General features: G+C 54.3%; 2 pseudogenes; one reads left to right on the forward strand and one right to left on the reverse strand.

The window, feature by feature from the left end:
- The window catches only part of LOC131586380 (uncharacterized), a 585722-nt pseudogene that overhangs the window by 384709 nt on the left and 186265 nt on the right, over nt 1–14748 (forward strand).
- Nucleotides 1–14748, reverse strand: part of LOC131586384 (zinc finger protein 850-like) — a 287187-nt pseudogene that overhangs the window by 4327 nt on the left and 268112 nt on the right.

A 14748-nucleotide genomic window follows, 5' to 3' on the forward strand; every position in this document is an offset into this window, starting at 1 on the left:
AAAGAAAAATAGAATAAAACCTGGAAGAAATCAGGGAAAAAAATCAGCAAAAAAAAAAAGAAAAACATTGGGGAAAAATCAGGAAAAAAATGGGAAAAACAGGGGAAAAAATTGGGAAAAAAATGGGGAAAACCAGGAAAATTACGGAAACATTTGAGAAAAAGTTGGGAAAAAACCAGAAAATTTTGGGAAAAGAAGAGGGGAAAAACCAGGAAAAACAAAAACATCAGGAAAAAAATGGGAAAAAACTGGGAAAAATTCAGGGAAAAATGAGGAAAAAATCAGGAAAAAAATAAGAAAAAAAAATAGAGAGAAAAATTGGGGAAAATAATGCAAAAAATCAGGAAAATAACAGGATGAAATCCCCTTATCTCATTTTTAAATGGAATTTTAGGAATTGCCTACCTGGGAGGTCGTAGAAGAATTTCCAGACCTGGGAATCCGGGGAGTGGGGAAAGGTGGAATTGCAGATGAGCTGCTCCAGATATTTGGGAAGGTAGATGGTCTGGTCCACTTCCAGAATGTTTGGAGGAATCCCACGCCTCCTTCTGGCTGGAAATCATGGAAAAATCATGGAAAAATCATTGGAAAGCTGTGATTCAAATTCATGGAGTTTTTTCCCAAAAGCACCCTTTTTTCCTGCCAATATTTATATTTTTCCCCCCCAAAATATTAATTTTTGGGATACTTAAATGGGGAAGATTAGGGGGAAATAGGGAAAAGTAGAATGGAAATGGAGGAAAAATGGCAAAAAGTTGGGGAAAACTAGAAAAAAATGCAGGAAAAGAGAGAAAAATGGGAGAAAAATGGGGGGAAATGGAGTGAAAATGATTAAAAAAAATAGGGGAAAAAGTGGGATAAAAATAGGGAAAAATGGGATGGAAATGGAGAAAAAATTGGGGAAAATGGGAGAGAAAAAATGGACGAAAATAAAGATAAAAAGATGGAAAAATGAGATAAAACCAGGATAAAAATGGGGGAAAAAATGGGGGAAACTGGGAGAAAAATGGGGGGAAAATGGGAATAAAAGTGGTAAAAATTAAGAGAAAGTGGGAGAAAAATGGAAGAAAATGTGGAAAATAGGGGAGATCATGGGGAAAAAAATGAGGAAAAATGGAGCAAAAAGAGGGTAGAATGGGGAATGCATAAAAATAGATTAATAATGGGAAAGAAATTGGGAAAATATAGGAAAATGGAAGAAATTTGAGTAAAAATGGAAGAAAAATAAGAAAAAATTCAGAAAAATTGGGGAAAATGGAGGAAAAATGAGATAAGAAAGGGGGAAATGCTGGAAAAAAATGAGAAAAATGGGGAAAAATGGGGAAAATTTATATGAAAATAAGATAAAAATAAGGAAAATAGAGCAAAAATAAGGAATAAATTTGGATAAAAATAAGGAAAATTTGGGATAAACTGGATAAAAATGAGGGAAAATGGGATAAAATTGGGGGAAAATAGAGTAAAAATGAGGGAAAAAATGGAGATAACATTTGGGGAAAATGGAGACAAATTGTACTCTAATAGGGAATGACTGGAAGTGATTTGGCTCATCCTGGTGCCGAGGAAACTGAAACCACATGCGGGGAGCAACTGCGCTCATGCTGGGAGCAGCCACTGCCGGCACCGGGAGCCCCGAACCCCTTTCCCGGCCGTGCCGGACCCGCATCCCCCCGGCCCCTTTGCCGGGGCTCTGCCGCCACCGGGACCCCCCAAAAACACCTCCCGGGGACCCCCGGGGTCCCCCCGAGGGGCATCTGCGGCTCGGCTCTGGAGCCCTGCCATCCCCAAACATCCCCCCAAAAACCCCAAACCCAGGGACCCCCGGGGTATTTGGGGCGAGCTCCCCCTCCCCGGGCACCTGCGGGATGGGGGGCGATGGTCCCGAAGGAGCTGCAGATCCAGAGAGCGGGGAGCGCACGTGGAGCCTCCTCTGCCTGCTCCAGCTCTTCCTCCTCCTGCTCCTCCTCTTCCTCCTCCTCTGCCCCTCCTCTTCCTCCTCCTCTGTCCCTCCTCTGTCCCTGGGCGTGGTTCGGAGCCCTCGGGTGAGCGGGGCCGGGCCGGGACACGATGGGAAAGGGCTGGGTCCCCCCCAAACCCAGCTGGGGGCAGCGGAGGTTTGGGGGAACAATGGGAACGGGGCGGGACAGGGGAACAGGGGGAGGTGGGAGCACTGAGGGTCCCCCAGTTCACCCCAGGACCCCCAAGCCCCGTCCCAGCCCCCCAGTTCCGCCCGCAGCCCCGGCTGAGGGGGGCTCAGCCCAGGAGCCGCCGTCGTTCGGGGCTCCCCCGAGTGCAGGAACGGGAGAGTTCCCGGCTCGGGGAGGCCCCAGCAGAGGAGGGGATCTTGTCCCTCTTCCAGGGCCTTTCAGGATCTTCAGGCCCCTCTGAAGAGGAGTTTTTCTCTTTTTCAGGTTTTTTGGGGAGATCCCACCACTACAGGGGTGTTTTTTCCTCCCCATTTTAGGGTGTTTGTGAGGCCGCAGCCCCACAAACCCCTTTTGAGGGGGGATCATGATGGCTTTAAGTGACATTTTTAGGGGTGTCCCGACCCCAAGCCCCTGTAGGGGATGTTTTGTCCCCCCAGGGTGGATTTTTGGGGTTCTCTCTACCACAGCCGCTTTAAGGGCCCCCGCTATTGTCAGGTCCCACTGTAACTCCTCTTAAAAGGGCAACACCACTCCCTTTGGTTCCGGCAGTGGAGCCCCGGGAGGGGTTGGGGGTCCCGGGAGGGGTTGGGGGTACCTGGGTGATGCCGATGGTGTCCATGGGGATCCCGTGCTGAGTATAAACCTTGGTGAGGGGTTCCTGGGGGATTTTGTAAGTTCTGGGTGTTTTTGGGGCCATGGTGGTTTTTGGGAGTTCTCAAGGGGTTTTACAGGAGTCCCGAGGAGGGAATTTGGGCGATCCCAGGGGTGGAATTGAATCCCAGGGGGATCTCAAGGCTGTTTTGGGGAACCTGCTGGTGATGCAGGTAGGGACCCCATGCCAGGTATGAACCTTCTCAATATCTGTATGGGGTTTTGCGATCTTGGGGAGTTTTTGGAGCATCCAGGGATGTGTTTGGGATCAGGGGAGGTTGGGGTGCCCCGGGGGGTTTGAGGGTTCTCGGCAGGTTTGGGGGTACCTGGGCAATGCGGGTGGCAGTGCTGGGGACCCCGTGCCGGGTTTGAACCTTCTCACTGTGCACGGGCAGCGTCAGCGTGTTCAGGGAGATCCTGGGGGGCCCAGGGGGGTCACCCCAAATCCCAGGGACCCCAAATGCTGAGGGACCTCCCGAACTGCCCTCACCACTGGATCTGCTGCAGGCAGGGGGGCACCAGCACTCAGCCCCCACCCTCCACCATCACAGGGGGGCTGTGGAAGAAATCTGGGGGTGCACGGACAGGTCGGGTGGGACCCCCAAAGTCCTGGGGGAGGGGACACAGGGGGACTCCCAGGAATTCCCGTTGTGGGGGGATGAGGGGGGACCCAGGCAGACTTTGGGGGGCTGGTTGTGTCATGAAGGGACCCCCAGGAGTCTTGTGGGGGATGGGGCGGGCAAAGAACAGGGCGACCCCCAGGATGGGTTTGGGGGGGAACCGGACTGGAACTCCCATGGCTGCGGGATGGAAAGATCTGCCCATGGAATTCCATGGGAATGGCATGGCAGTGAGATCGATCTACAGAATTCCCATGGGAATGGGACAGCAGTAGAATTCATCCTTGGAGGTCTCACGGGAATGGGATGTCTGAGATCCATCCATGGAATTTCCATAGATTTCTCACCCATGGATTTGCCCTCCCAAATCCTACATTCCTGTTCCCATATTCCCTGAGAATTCTGCCCTCCCCACCTTTACACTCCAGCGCCTCCCGCCCATATCTGACATATTTCCGGAGACATTCCCTGCAGCTGTGTGCCAGGGAATTTGTTAATCCCTCAGCCTGGATCTCAGGGATCCCCATGGCGGTGCCACAGTTGCCATCGCAGCCCCACAGATCCCCCAGCCCCGGCTCCCCCCGCTCAGCCCCGCTCTGGCTGTGCCGCTGCTGCAGCATCTGCAGCTCCCCGCTGGCCCCGTGCCGGTGCCGCTCCTTGTGCCGGCTCTGGCTATCCCAATATCCCAGCCCTGGCTATCCCAATATCCCAGCCCTGGCTATCCCAATATCCCAGCCCTGGCTATCCCAATATCCCAGCCCTGGCTATCCCAATATCCCAGCCCTGGCTATCCCAATATCCCAGCTCTGGCTATCCCAAGATCCCAGCTCTGGCTATCCCAAGATCCCAGCTCTGGCTATCCCAAGATCCCGGCTCGGTTCCGGCCGGCATCCCCGGCGGCTGCGGCTCCGCCCGGCCCCGCTCGCTGCGGCGGCGCTGGAAGGGGATCCCAGCCAGGGACCCCATGGACATGGACTGCGGGAAGCCCGGGCCGGGCTCCAACAGCGCCGCGTGCAGGGAACGCAGGGAGAGGAGAACTGGGGGGACATTTGGAGATTTGGGATCGGGGGGGTCACGGCTGAAGGAAAGGGGGAACGGGGAGAGCCGGGAAGGGCATTTGGGGATGCCAGGACTGACAAGAGGGGAGGCTAGGGCTGGCTAGATGTGGCATGGCTGGAGTTCAGGGCGTTCCTGTGTCCAGGAAAGGGAGCTCCAAGGGTCCCCGGTGTCCTCATTGCCAGGACAGGGCAGGGAAAGCCGGGATGGCTGGGAATAGGGGTCCCGGGTGTCCTCAGTGCTGAGGAAAGGAGGGGCTGGCTGCTGAGAGAGGCAGGAATAAGGGTCCAGGGGGTAAATGGGTCAAGGAGAAGGGGGCTCTGGGGGCTGCGGGAGGCGGGATGGCCGGGAAAGGGGTGCAGGCGTTCCTGGTGCCGGATAAGGGGGTGCAGGGTGGGACCCACGGCCGGGAATGGGGGTTCGGTGGGATGGCGGCGCCCAGGAATGGGGGTTTAGGGGCCCCTCGGCGCTCCGGAATGGGCGATCAAAGAGTCCCGGTGCCGGGGGTCCCCCTCACCTCTCGCCGCCCCCCAGGAGCGCCCCCGGCCCCAGCGCTGGAGCCATCGCGCTGCTCCGCTGCGGCCCCGCCCACAGCCCCGGCCCCGCCCCCAGAGCCGCCTCCGGCCCCGCCATTGGTGCCGCTCTTTGCTGCCCGCCAATGTCATCCATGGCGCTATGATGTCATACAGCCATGTCATGATGTCACAGCCTTCTCTGTGATGTCACACAGTCCCCTCTATGATGCCATAGCTGCACAGTGACGTCACACAACAAACTCTGTGATGTCACAGCCCCATCTGTGACCTCACACAACCCACTCGGAGCTGTCACACAGCCCCTTTCTGACATCACAGCTGCTCTGGGGCTCCAGGACACAGCCACAGAGGTGCTGCTGTGACACAGCCCCCTCTGGGACATCCCACAGCCCCTGCCAGTGCTGAGCCCCTGGGAGCTCTGTCTGGGCCCGCTCGTGTCCCTGAGCTGCCCTGGCAGGGCCCCAGCCCTGCTGGGCTGTGCTCAGGAGCTGCTCCTGGCCAGAGCTGTCTCCCTGCTGTGGTCTGTTTCCATGGCAACCATCACCAGCCCTCTGTTGCTATGCTGTTTCCCTGACAACCATCACAGCCCCTGTTGCTATGGTCAGTCCCTTGGCAGCTCCATGGAGACCCCATGCCAGAGGTGGTTGCCATGGACACCAGCTCAGGGCTGGAGCCAGAGCCCGTTGCCATGGCAACCATTTGCAGTCCCATCCCCAGGCTCATGGGATCACAGAGCCACAGAATTGGCTGAGTTGGGAGGGACCCATGGGGATCCTCCAGTCCAACTGCTGGCCCTGCACAGGACACCCCAACAATCCCAGCCTGGGCCTGGCAGCGCTGGCCAAACGCTGCTGGAGCTCAGCCAGCCCTGGAGCTGGGAGCCTTCCCTGGGGAGCCTGTTCAGTGCCCCAGCAGCCTCGCAGGAAAAACCTTTTCCTCACATCCAGCCTAAACCTGCCCGCCTCAGCTCCAGCCGCTCCCTCCACTCCTGTCCCTGGGCACCAGAGGGAAGAGGTTCCCTCAGCCCCCAGCCAGGGACCCGCTCCCAAGGCTGCTGCCATGGCAACCAGGCCTGGCACCAGCTGGGATGCTCGGTTTCCATGGGCTGGGCTTCAGGAATGGCATTCCCCATTTTCCTGCTCCTGCTAATGCAGCTCTGCCGCTCGCTTCCCTCCCACCTCCCACGGAAAGCAGAAAAGGCAAAGATCCCGGGCTGGGATAAGAACAATTTATTGACAACAGCAATGGGATAAGGAACAAATAGGTACAGAAACAATTTGGATAACAGAAGGGATAAGACAATCTATTTACTGGGAAAACTAAAATGTCATTGACCGGCTCTTCCTGGCCACGTATTTCCTCCTGCCAGGAAAGGACACCCTTCTCCTCTGGTGAGAGACAGGGAGTCCTTTTCCTGCCCCTGGCAGTGACCTGAGGTGGGACTGAATATAATGGGCCATGATCACACTCTCACATTCTTTGATCCCAAATCATGTCATTGCCACAGGCAAGAAAAGGGACAGGTGTCTTCCCATCATGGATCACAGGGAACATGGATCACCAGGTCTCTGCCCTATGTTGGTCCTCCAAGGGGGGATGAGGCTGGAGCTGTGGAGAAAGCTCATCCTGCACTTTGGGGCATTTGCAGAGCTTCCCTTACCGGTGCCTCCGTTGGTGTTTGCTCAAGTGACATCTCTCACTGAAGCTCTTCCCACATTGGGGACACTCGTAGGGCCTCTCCCCAGTGTGGATACGCTGGTGCCTGATGAGGTTGGAGTTTCGCTTGAAGCCCTCCCCACAGTCGGGGCAGCGGAAGGGCCTCTCATCCGTGTGAATCCGCTGCTGCCTGAGGAGAGTGGAGCTGCTGTGAAACCTCTTCCCACACTCAGGACACTCGTAGGGCCTCTCCCCAGTGTGGATGCGCTGGTGGATGATTGTCGCTGCCCGAATCGGCCTCTTTTGCCTCGGCTAGCTGTGGCCGATGTCAGCGGCAGGAGTGGGGAACCAGGCTAGCACTGCGAGGCTCAACCTGGAACCTCCAGAGCTCCTCTGCGCTCTGGCGTTGAGGCTCACAGGGCGACACGGGTTGTGACGAAGGGAGAAAGAGTGCTCAAACTCCTCCGATTTCCCAGGAACAAGTTTATTCCAACAGGTGCGGGGCTGGGATCACAGGGGAGAGGTCTGAGCCGAGACCCTGGGCACCCCCATGCGCCAGGTTTTAAGGACCGTGGGCGGCTCGTATGGTGACCAATGGGACAACAGCCACGGAGGGGTTATGGGTGGGGATTACAATATGCAGGACCAATGGTAGGGACCCGGGGGGGGGGAAAGCAACTGTACAATCAATAGGGCGTCGAGGAAGGGATGATAGGCAGGGAAAGAACTGGAACAAAAGGTGGGGGTTCACATAGATTGACAGGGCTTAGGGGCAGGATTAGGGTGATGGATGGGGAACAATCTGGAAAAATGGGAAGGGTTTACCATGATGGGCACCTGGGGACAAACCATTCTTTATGACCGGGGAGCAACTGGGGTAAACCACCTCTGAACTTAATAAAACCAAGCAATATGGGCGGCAACATCTCCCCCTTTCCTTTTAAGAAACAGAGGAAGGCGTGGGGTCTAGGGGAGCAGAGGGTACAGCAAACCATTCAGGAGAGGGAAGAGGAGGAGGAGGGGAAAGAGGGTTTACATCAACATAGTTAACTTGCCGTGGGGGGGATAACAAAGAAAGGATAAATTGAATTAAACACTTCCGCAACACCGCGAATGTACCTAAAATAATAAAAAAAATTACAAAAACAATCTATAATATGGTCCTTATAACAGAAGAGAGCCATCTGGAGACACCCCATCCTGCAGGAGCACGGTGGCTAGTGCGACGTTCGGGGTGGTCATCCTTCTGATGGCTCTCTAAAATTAAAGGAAAACAAATACTTCAGTTAACATAAAGGGAGAGCAAAAAATCAATAGAGAAAAGGGGTTCGAGACATTCCTCCTCCTCGTCGTCCTCGGGGGTTACTGGGGCGGCCTGCACGGACGCAGCGACATCCTCTTGCTCATCTGGTGGCCTGGTAGGATGTTTTGGGACATAAGGTTTCACCCACTTTTGTGGGATCCACCTTAGTCCCTGGGGCGAGGAGACGCAAGCGTAACCTCGCCCCCAGGTCACCAGATCGAATGGACCCATGATCTTTTGGGTCTCTGGGTCTCGGACCAGCACTGGAGGGCGATGTTGGAGCTCGTAGTTGCTGGTGGAGTTAAAGTGCAGTGCCACTGGAGGATTGGGATTAGTATCAGTACAGTTCAGAAAATTGATAGTAAACAGCGCCTTTGATAGCCTATCCTGAGGGGCGCAACCTTTCATTGAATCCCATTGACGTTTTAGGACGCGTTTGAGCGACTGGTGGGCTCGCTCTACAATCGCTTGGCCGGTGGGGGAGTGTGGGATGCCTCTCTTATGTGTCACTCCCCAACTCTGCAGGAATTCTTCCAGTTTCCTGGAAATGTATGCTGGGCCATTATCTGTCTTTAGCTCTTTGGGGACCCCCAGCACAGAGAAAGCCTGCAAGAGGTGTTTGCAGACCTGCTCGGCTTTCTCTCCTGTGTGGGCAGAAGCAAAGACTGCCCCTGAGAAAGTGTCTATGGATACATGTACGAACTTCAGCCCGCCAAATTCGGGAATGTGAGTTATATCCATCTGCCACACCTCACAGCTCCCCAGGCCTCGAGGGTTCACCCCCGCCCCTAGAGAGGGCATGACAGTGGTCTGGCAATGGGGGCATGTGGCCACAATGGCTCTGGCCTGATCCCGCCGCAGGTGGAATTGGCGGACCAGGCCAGGCACATTCTGATGGAACATTTGGTGGCTCAGCTTAGCTTGTTGGAACCGATCGGGGAGCTGAGCCATGGAAACAGGGGCAGCGAGGGAATCAGCCATCTGGTTTCCCTCGGCTACTGGGCCGGGGAGATCTGTGTGCGACCTCACATGCATCACGAAGAATGGTTGCTTCCTGTGGGAAACAGCATATATTAATTTAGAAAGCAACTCGAACAATTTTGGGTTAGAGACCTCCTTCAGGGCAGCGTGTTCCGCTCTGGCAACCACCCCTGCAACATAGGCCGAATCAGTGACTAAATTGAAAGGTTCAGAGAACCTCTCAAAGGCCCTGACGACTGCATCCAACTCAGCAACCTGTGGAGATCCCTCCACATATTGAACATCTGCTTCCCACTGCTGAGTCTCAGGATTTTTCCAAGTCACCACAGACTTGTGAGATGCCCCGGATGCGTCAGTGAACACAGTCAGGGCTTTGAGGGGCTTCCTGCTCCGTACTTCTTTTGGAATTGGTTCGAATTTGGAATTGAAAAATTTGTGGGCAGGGGCATGAACAGAGACCTGGCCCTCAAAACTATCTAAAGCAATCTGGAGTGTCTCATTTTCCCGAAGTAACTGATTAAACATCTCTTTTGTCAGCTTATTTGGGGACTCTTTGTCCCGAGACAAGCTGACTGGTACCCGAATGCATGCAAAGTCGCACCCAGCCATCTCCCGAAGCCTGGCCCGAGCTCTCCCGATGAGCTGAGCCATCAGCTCCTGTGGCCGGGTGACACTTTTGGACCTTTGATGGCTCAAGAAAACCCACTCTATGATTAAGAGGGGATCCTTTGAGCCCTGGTCCCACTGAAAAATCAGCCCACTGAGGTGTGGCATTCTCCCGAGCACAATAAACTCAAAAGGCAGGGTCGGTTCGTACCGATGCGCCTGTCTTTCAACAAGGGCCTCTTCTACTTTCTCCAGGGCTTTCCTCGCTTCTGGGGTCAGGGTCCTGGGAGAACTCAGCTCTTTCTCCCCCTTCAAAAGTGTGAAGAGGGGGGCTAGGTCTTCAGTGGAAAGGCCCAGCCAAGGCCTGACCCAGTTTAAGGTCCCACACAGCGAGTGAAGGTCTGACAAGGTTTTCGGATTGCTGTTTATTGCCAATTTTTGAGGCACAACGGTCCTCTCAGCAATCCGCAGACCCAGATACTTCCAGGGTGGCATCCGTTGAACTTTATCCTCCTGGAGTTGAAAGCCTGCAGATGTTAAAGCCTTAACCACTCGGTCAAGTGATCGGGTGAGTAGATCGTCATGGGGGGCGCACACTAGGACATCATCCATATAGTGATGGATGATGACCTCCCCCATCTCTTTGCGCACGGGAGACAGCAATGAGGAGACATACCACTGGCAGATGGTGGGTGAATTCTTCATGCCTTGTGGCAACACCCGCCAGTGGAATCTCCTCATTGGGGCTTCTCGGTTGAGGGTGGGCACCGAGAAGGCAAACCGTGGGGCGTCATCAGGGTGCAAGGGAATTTGAAAGAAGCAGTCTTTTATATCAATTACGGCCAGATTCCAATTTCGGGGGAGCATCGTTGGAGTAGGCATCCCTGGTTGGAGGGGTCCCATGTCAACAATGATTTTATTGATGGCACGAAGGTCGTGAAGGAGCCGCCACTTGTCTTTCCCCGGCTTCCGGATAACAAATACTGGGGAGTTCCAAGGGCTGGTAGTCTCTACAAGATTACCTTTTAATAATTGCTCCTCCACGAGCTCGTTGAGCGCCTTTAATTTGTCTTTTCGAAGCGGCCACTGATCAATCCAGATTGCTTCATCAGTGGTCCAATCAAGTTTTTGGAAGGGGCGCTCTACAGTGGCCGCTATTAAAAATCCCGAGGGGTTTTCGGGATTTCAATCTTTACCCCCCATTGTGACATAAGGTCTCTCCCCCACAAGGGAACCTGGAAATCCGCAATGAATGGGCGTAAATTTGCCAATTGCCCATCCGGCCCCATAATTTGCACTACGCTCCTTGATACTTGCGCTAATTGAGTACCCCCTATACCCTGAATTTTCCCTGCCACAGGTTGCAGCTCCCAATGTGACGGCCATCTCCTCTGGGGGATGATCGTCACATCTGCCCCCGTATCAAGCAGACCCTTCAGATGGACAGATTCCGCACCCTGCTTGATGCTGCAATCGATGATGGGTTTGTCCTCACCCACTATTTCTGTCCAGTAGACGCCTGGTGCGTGGTCGTCCACTGGGACTCCCTCCGGGACAGGAATGTATTGGGCTATGATGTGCCCCTTCGGGAGAAAATATGGTGGGTGAATGCAGCGCGCTAAGAGGAGGAGATCTTCCGGACCCTCTGGGAAGGTGATCGGGGAGATCTCAATCTCTGGGGGTGTGTGTCTAGTGTCCCCGATGGCGATGTACTTACAGTCACATCCAGTGTTTTTCTTGCCTCCCTCCAGTGGATCCACAGCAACTACTGTCCAGTGCTGGGTTTGAAAGAGGATGTCCTTGGTGGTGGTTAGATGTCGCGTCCGGTTGGGTGTCCAAGCCTGATGTGAAAAGCCCCCCTCCCCCGCAAGGCCTGCCCCATTTATCGCTTCGCGCGGGGCAGGCTCGCGCAGCTCCCCTAGTTTTTTTTATTATTGTATTGTTTGCCCTCGCCCCCGCACTGCTCCCTTGGCTAGGATGCTCTGCCGGGCAGTCCCTAGCTAGATGTCCAGGTTGCCTGCAGCGGAAACACAGTGGTTGACGCGCTGGTGATGGTGGAAACTGCGTCACTGCTGCCGTAGGCGCTCGTCTCAACTGTTGCGGTGGGATGGCTCTGGACATCCCCATCATCGGCACTTTCCTGGAGCAGGCTTCGATGAGGATGTCTAGTGTCGGGGTTGGGTAGAGAGGCAAACTGAAAATTATCTGTTTACAAATGTCATTGGCATTGGCTTTTGCCACTTCTAATACAAGCTGTTCTTGTAGATTTGCCTCTTCTACTTGCTTCTCTGCCTGGGCTTGCAATCTATTGATAAACTTATTAAAAGGTTCATTAGGGAGCTGGAAAATACTCATTAAATTTATCTGGGGTCCCTCCTCAGGTAATGTATTGAAAACCTTTTCTGCGGCCTCCATGATTTTAATCAGGACAGGCCGGGGTAATACCCTGGCCTGCTCCTCTGGCTTGTCCCAATTTCCCTCACCGCACAAGTGATCTAAAGTCAGAGGGACTCCATCTATACATCTATCAATACTGTGCAAGAGGCTTGGAAGGATGGTCTCTAATGATCTCTTCCACCCCTGTTTCCACAACCTGAAGTCAGCTGTGGAAAGGAGGCAGGAAAACAGCTCCTTCAGATCACTGGGCACCATTTCGTTCGCAGAAAAGGTAGCTTTTAATAGACCTTTAAAATATTCACTACCTCTCCCAAACTCCTTCTGTGCCTTGCACAGCTCTCTCTTAGTCTGGAAGGAGAGGGCTTCCCATTCCCGGGACCGCCCCCCCCTTCCACTAGAAGTCACCGGTGCGGCAAGGGGGATTTCTACCTGTTCCGGGTTCTGGCTTCCAGGCTTACCACCTCTAGCTCCCAAAGCATGGGAACCGGGTGTGGTACCGTGGGAACCGGAAGAAAGGGCGTGGGAACCAGGAGCCGGAGGGGGCGGGACTGGAGGACCGACTGAGGAGGAGGGCAAGGGGGAGGAGCGGCAATCCGAAAAGGCGGGGTTTAGGTGCATGACTTCAGAGGGGCCCGCCCCTGAGGAGGAGGAGGTTTTCGAGGGGAACTGGGTGGAGTTAGGGTAGGGAGAAGGGGTGGAGCTAGGGAGGAAAGGGTTGTTCATGGGGGTCTGAAAGGGATTATGGGGAGAAGAGGCACAAGGGAAGGTCCCAGCCATGTGGTCCCCGCCATTTTGTGCCCTCCGGGAGCCCTCTTGAGGGTTAGGAGAGGGGTAGGGGAACACAGGGGAACACTGGAAACTGGGGGAAACTGAGGCACGGGGGTCTGAGGGTGAAAACTGGGGACTTGCAACTTGGGAAATGTTTAGCTGAGGGTTTGTAACTGGGGAGACGGGGGAATCGAGAAGTGCTCTGGTAACTTGGCCAGGGCTACCAGGGCAGGGGTTCTGGGAGAGACGTGGGGGGCCAGGGATCCTGTTACCCTTGGGGGAACCCTGAACAGGGCAACCTGCACTGCAGGTCGCTCCGCAGGTCTCCCTCAACTCGGGATCAGGGGGAGAGGAACACGGGGATGGGGAAACTGGGGAAACCGGGGCAGTCTGTGGCAGCTGCTCCTGCAATTTTTTTTCTTTTATTACGGCAGACTGAATTAAGATAAACAATGTTACAAATTTGTCAGCCGATGTATCTCCTTCATTTACTAACTCTGTTAACTTTATTCCGACTTCATTCCAAAACTCTACGGTGTTTGCTCTGTCTGGGGTGAAGTTGGGGAAATGCAGGAACAGCCATCTCACAAACTGTTTCACCCTCCCACGAGAAAACCGTCTACTCTCTCCTTCAAGGGTAGTCACAACTTGGTAGAAAACTCTTTTTTGCTGTGCTGACAGACGTGCGCCCATCTTTTGAACCCCAGCACAGCAATTCCCACCACCCCCTGCAGCTAAAGGCACACGTAACAAAGTACGGGTCTGAATCGGGCTACCCCACACTCCCTCCCCGAGGGATTCTCAACACACAGCAGGGGGAGCTGCACACCAACACACAGCAGGGGGAGCTGCACACACTTGCACACCCCCTCGTCCCCCACGTGGGGCTACTCACCCAATTCCAGACCGGTGCTGCAGGAGACGTCCACAAACCCCGAGGCGATCGTCGGCACGTCGACGGTTGCCACCTCGATCCCCAGGAGCAGCACTCGACAAAAATGAGTCTGCTCTACCGGGGTAGCTGCCGCTCACAGTCTTTTGTAAAATCCACACAAGTGCGTAGATTCACCGACTTCTCCGGGGGTCTCCACGCCTCACGAGAGGCCCCACGTTGGGCGCCATCTGTCGCTGCCCGAATCGGCCTCTTTTGCCTCGGCTAGCTGTGGCCGATGTCAGCGGCAGGAGTGGGGAACCAGGCTAGCACTGCGAGGCTCAACCTGGAACCTCCAGAGCTCCTCTGCGCTCTGGCGTTGAGGCTCACAGGGCGACACGGGTTGTGACGAAGGGAGAAAGAGTGCTCAAACTCCTCCGATTTCCCAGGAACAAGTTTATTCCAACAGGTGCGGGGCTGGGATCACAGGGGAGAGGTCTGAGCCGAGACCCTGGGCACCCCCATGCGCCAGGTTTTAAGGACCGTGGGCGGCTCGTATGGTGACCAATGGGACAACAGCCACGGAGGGGTTATGGGTGGGGATTACAATATGCAGGACCAATGGTAGGGACCCGGGGGGGGGGAAAGCAACTGTACAATCAATAGGGCGTCGAGGAAGGGATGATAGGCAGGGAAAGAACTGGAACAAAAGGTGGGGGTTCACATAGATTGACAGGGCTTAGGGGCAGGATTAGGGTGATGGATGGGGAACAATCTGGAAAAATGGGAAGGGTTTACCATGATGGGCACCTGGGGACAAACCATTCTTTATGACCGGGGAGCAACTGGGGTAAACCACCTCTGAACTTAATAAAACCAAGCAATATGGGCGGCAACATCTCCCCCTTTCCTTTTAAGAAACAGAGGAAGGCGTGGGGTCTAGGGGAGCAGAGGGTACAGCAAACCATTCAGGAGAGGGAAGAGGAGGAGGAGGGGAAAGAGGGTTTACATCAACATAGTTAACTTGCCGTGGGGGGGATAACAAAGAAAGGATAAATTGAATTAAACACTTCCGCAACACCGCGAATGTACCTAAAATAATAAAAAAAATTACAAAAACAATCTATAATATGGTCCTTATAACAGAAGAGAGCCA

This window comes from Poecile atricapillus, chromosome 19, assembly GCF_030490865.1.
Source record: "Poecile atricapillus isolate bPoeAtr1 chromosome 19, bPoeAtr1.hap1, whole genome shotgun sequence".
NCBI classification, from domain to species: Eukaryota; Metazoa; Chordata; class Aves; order Passeriformes; family Paridae; genus Poecile; species Poecile atricapillus.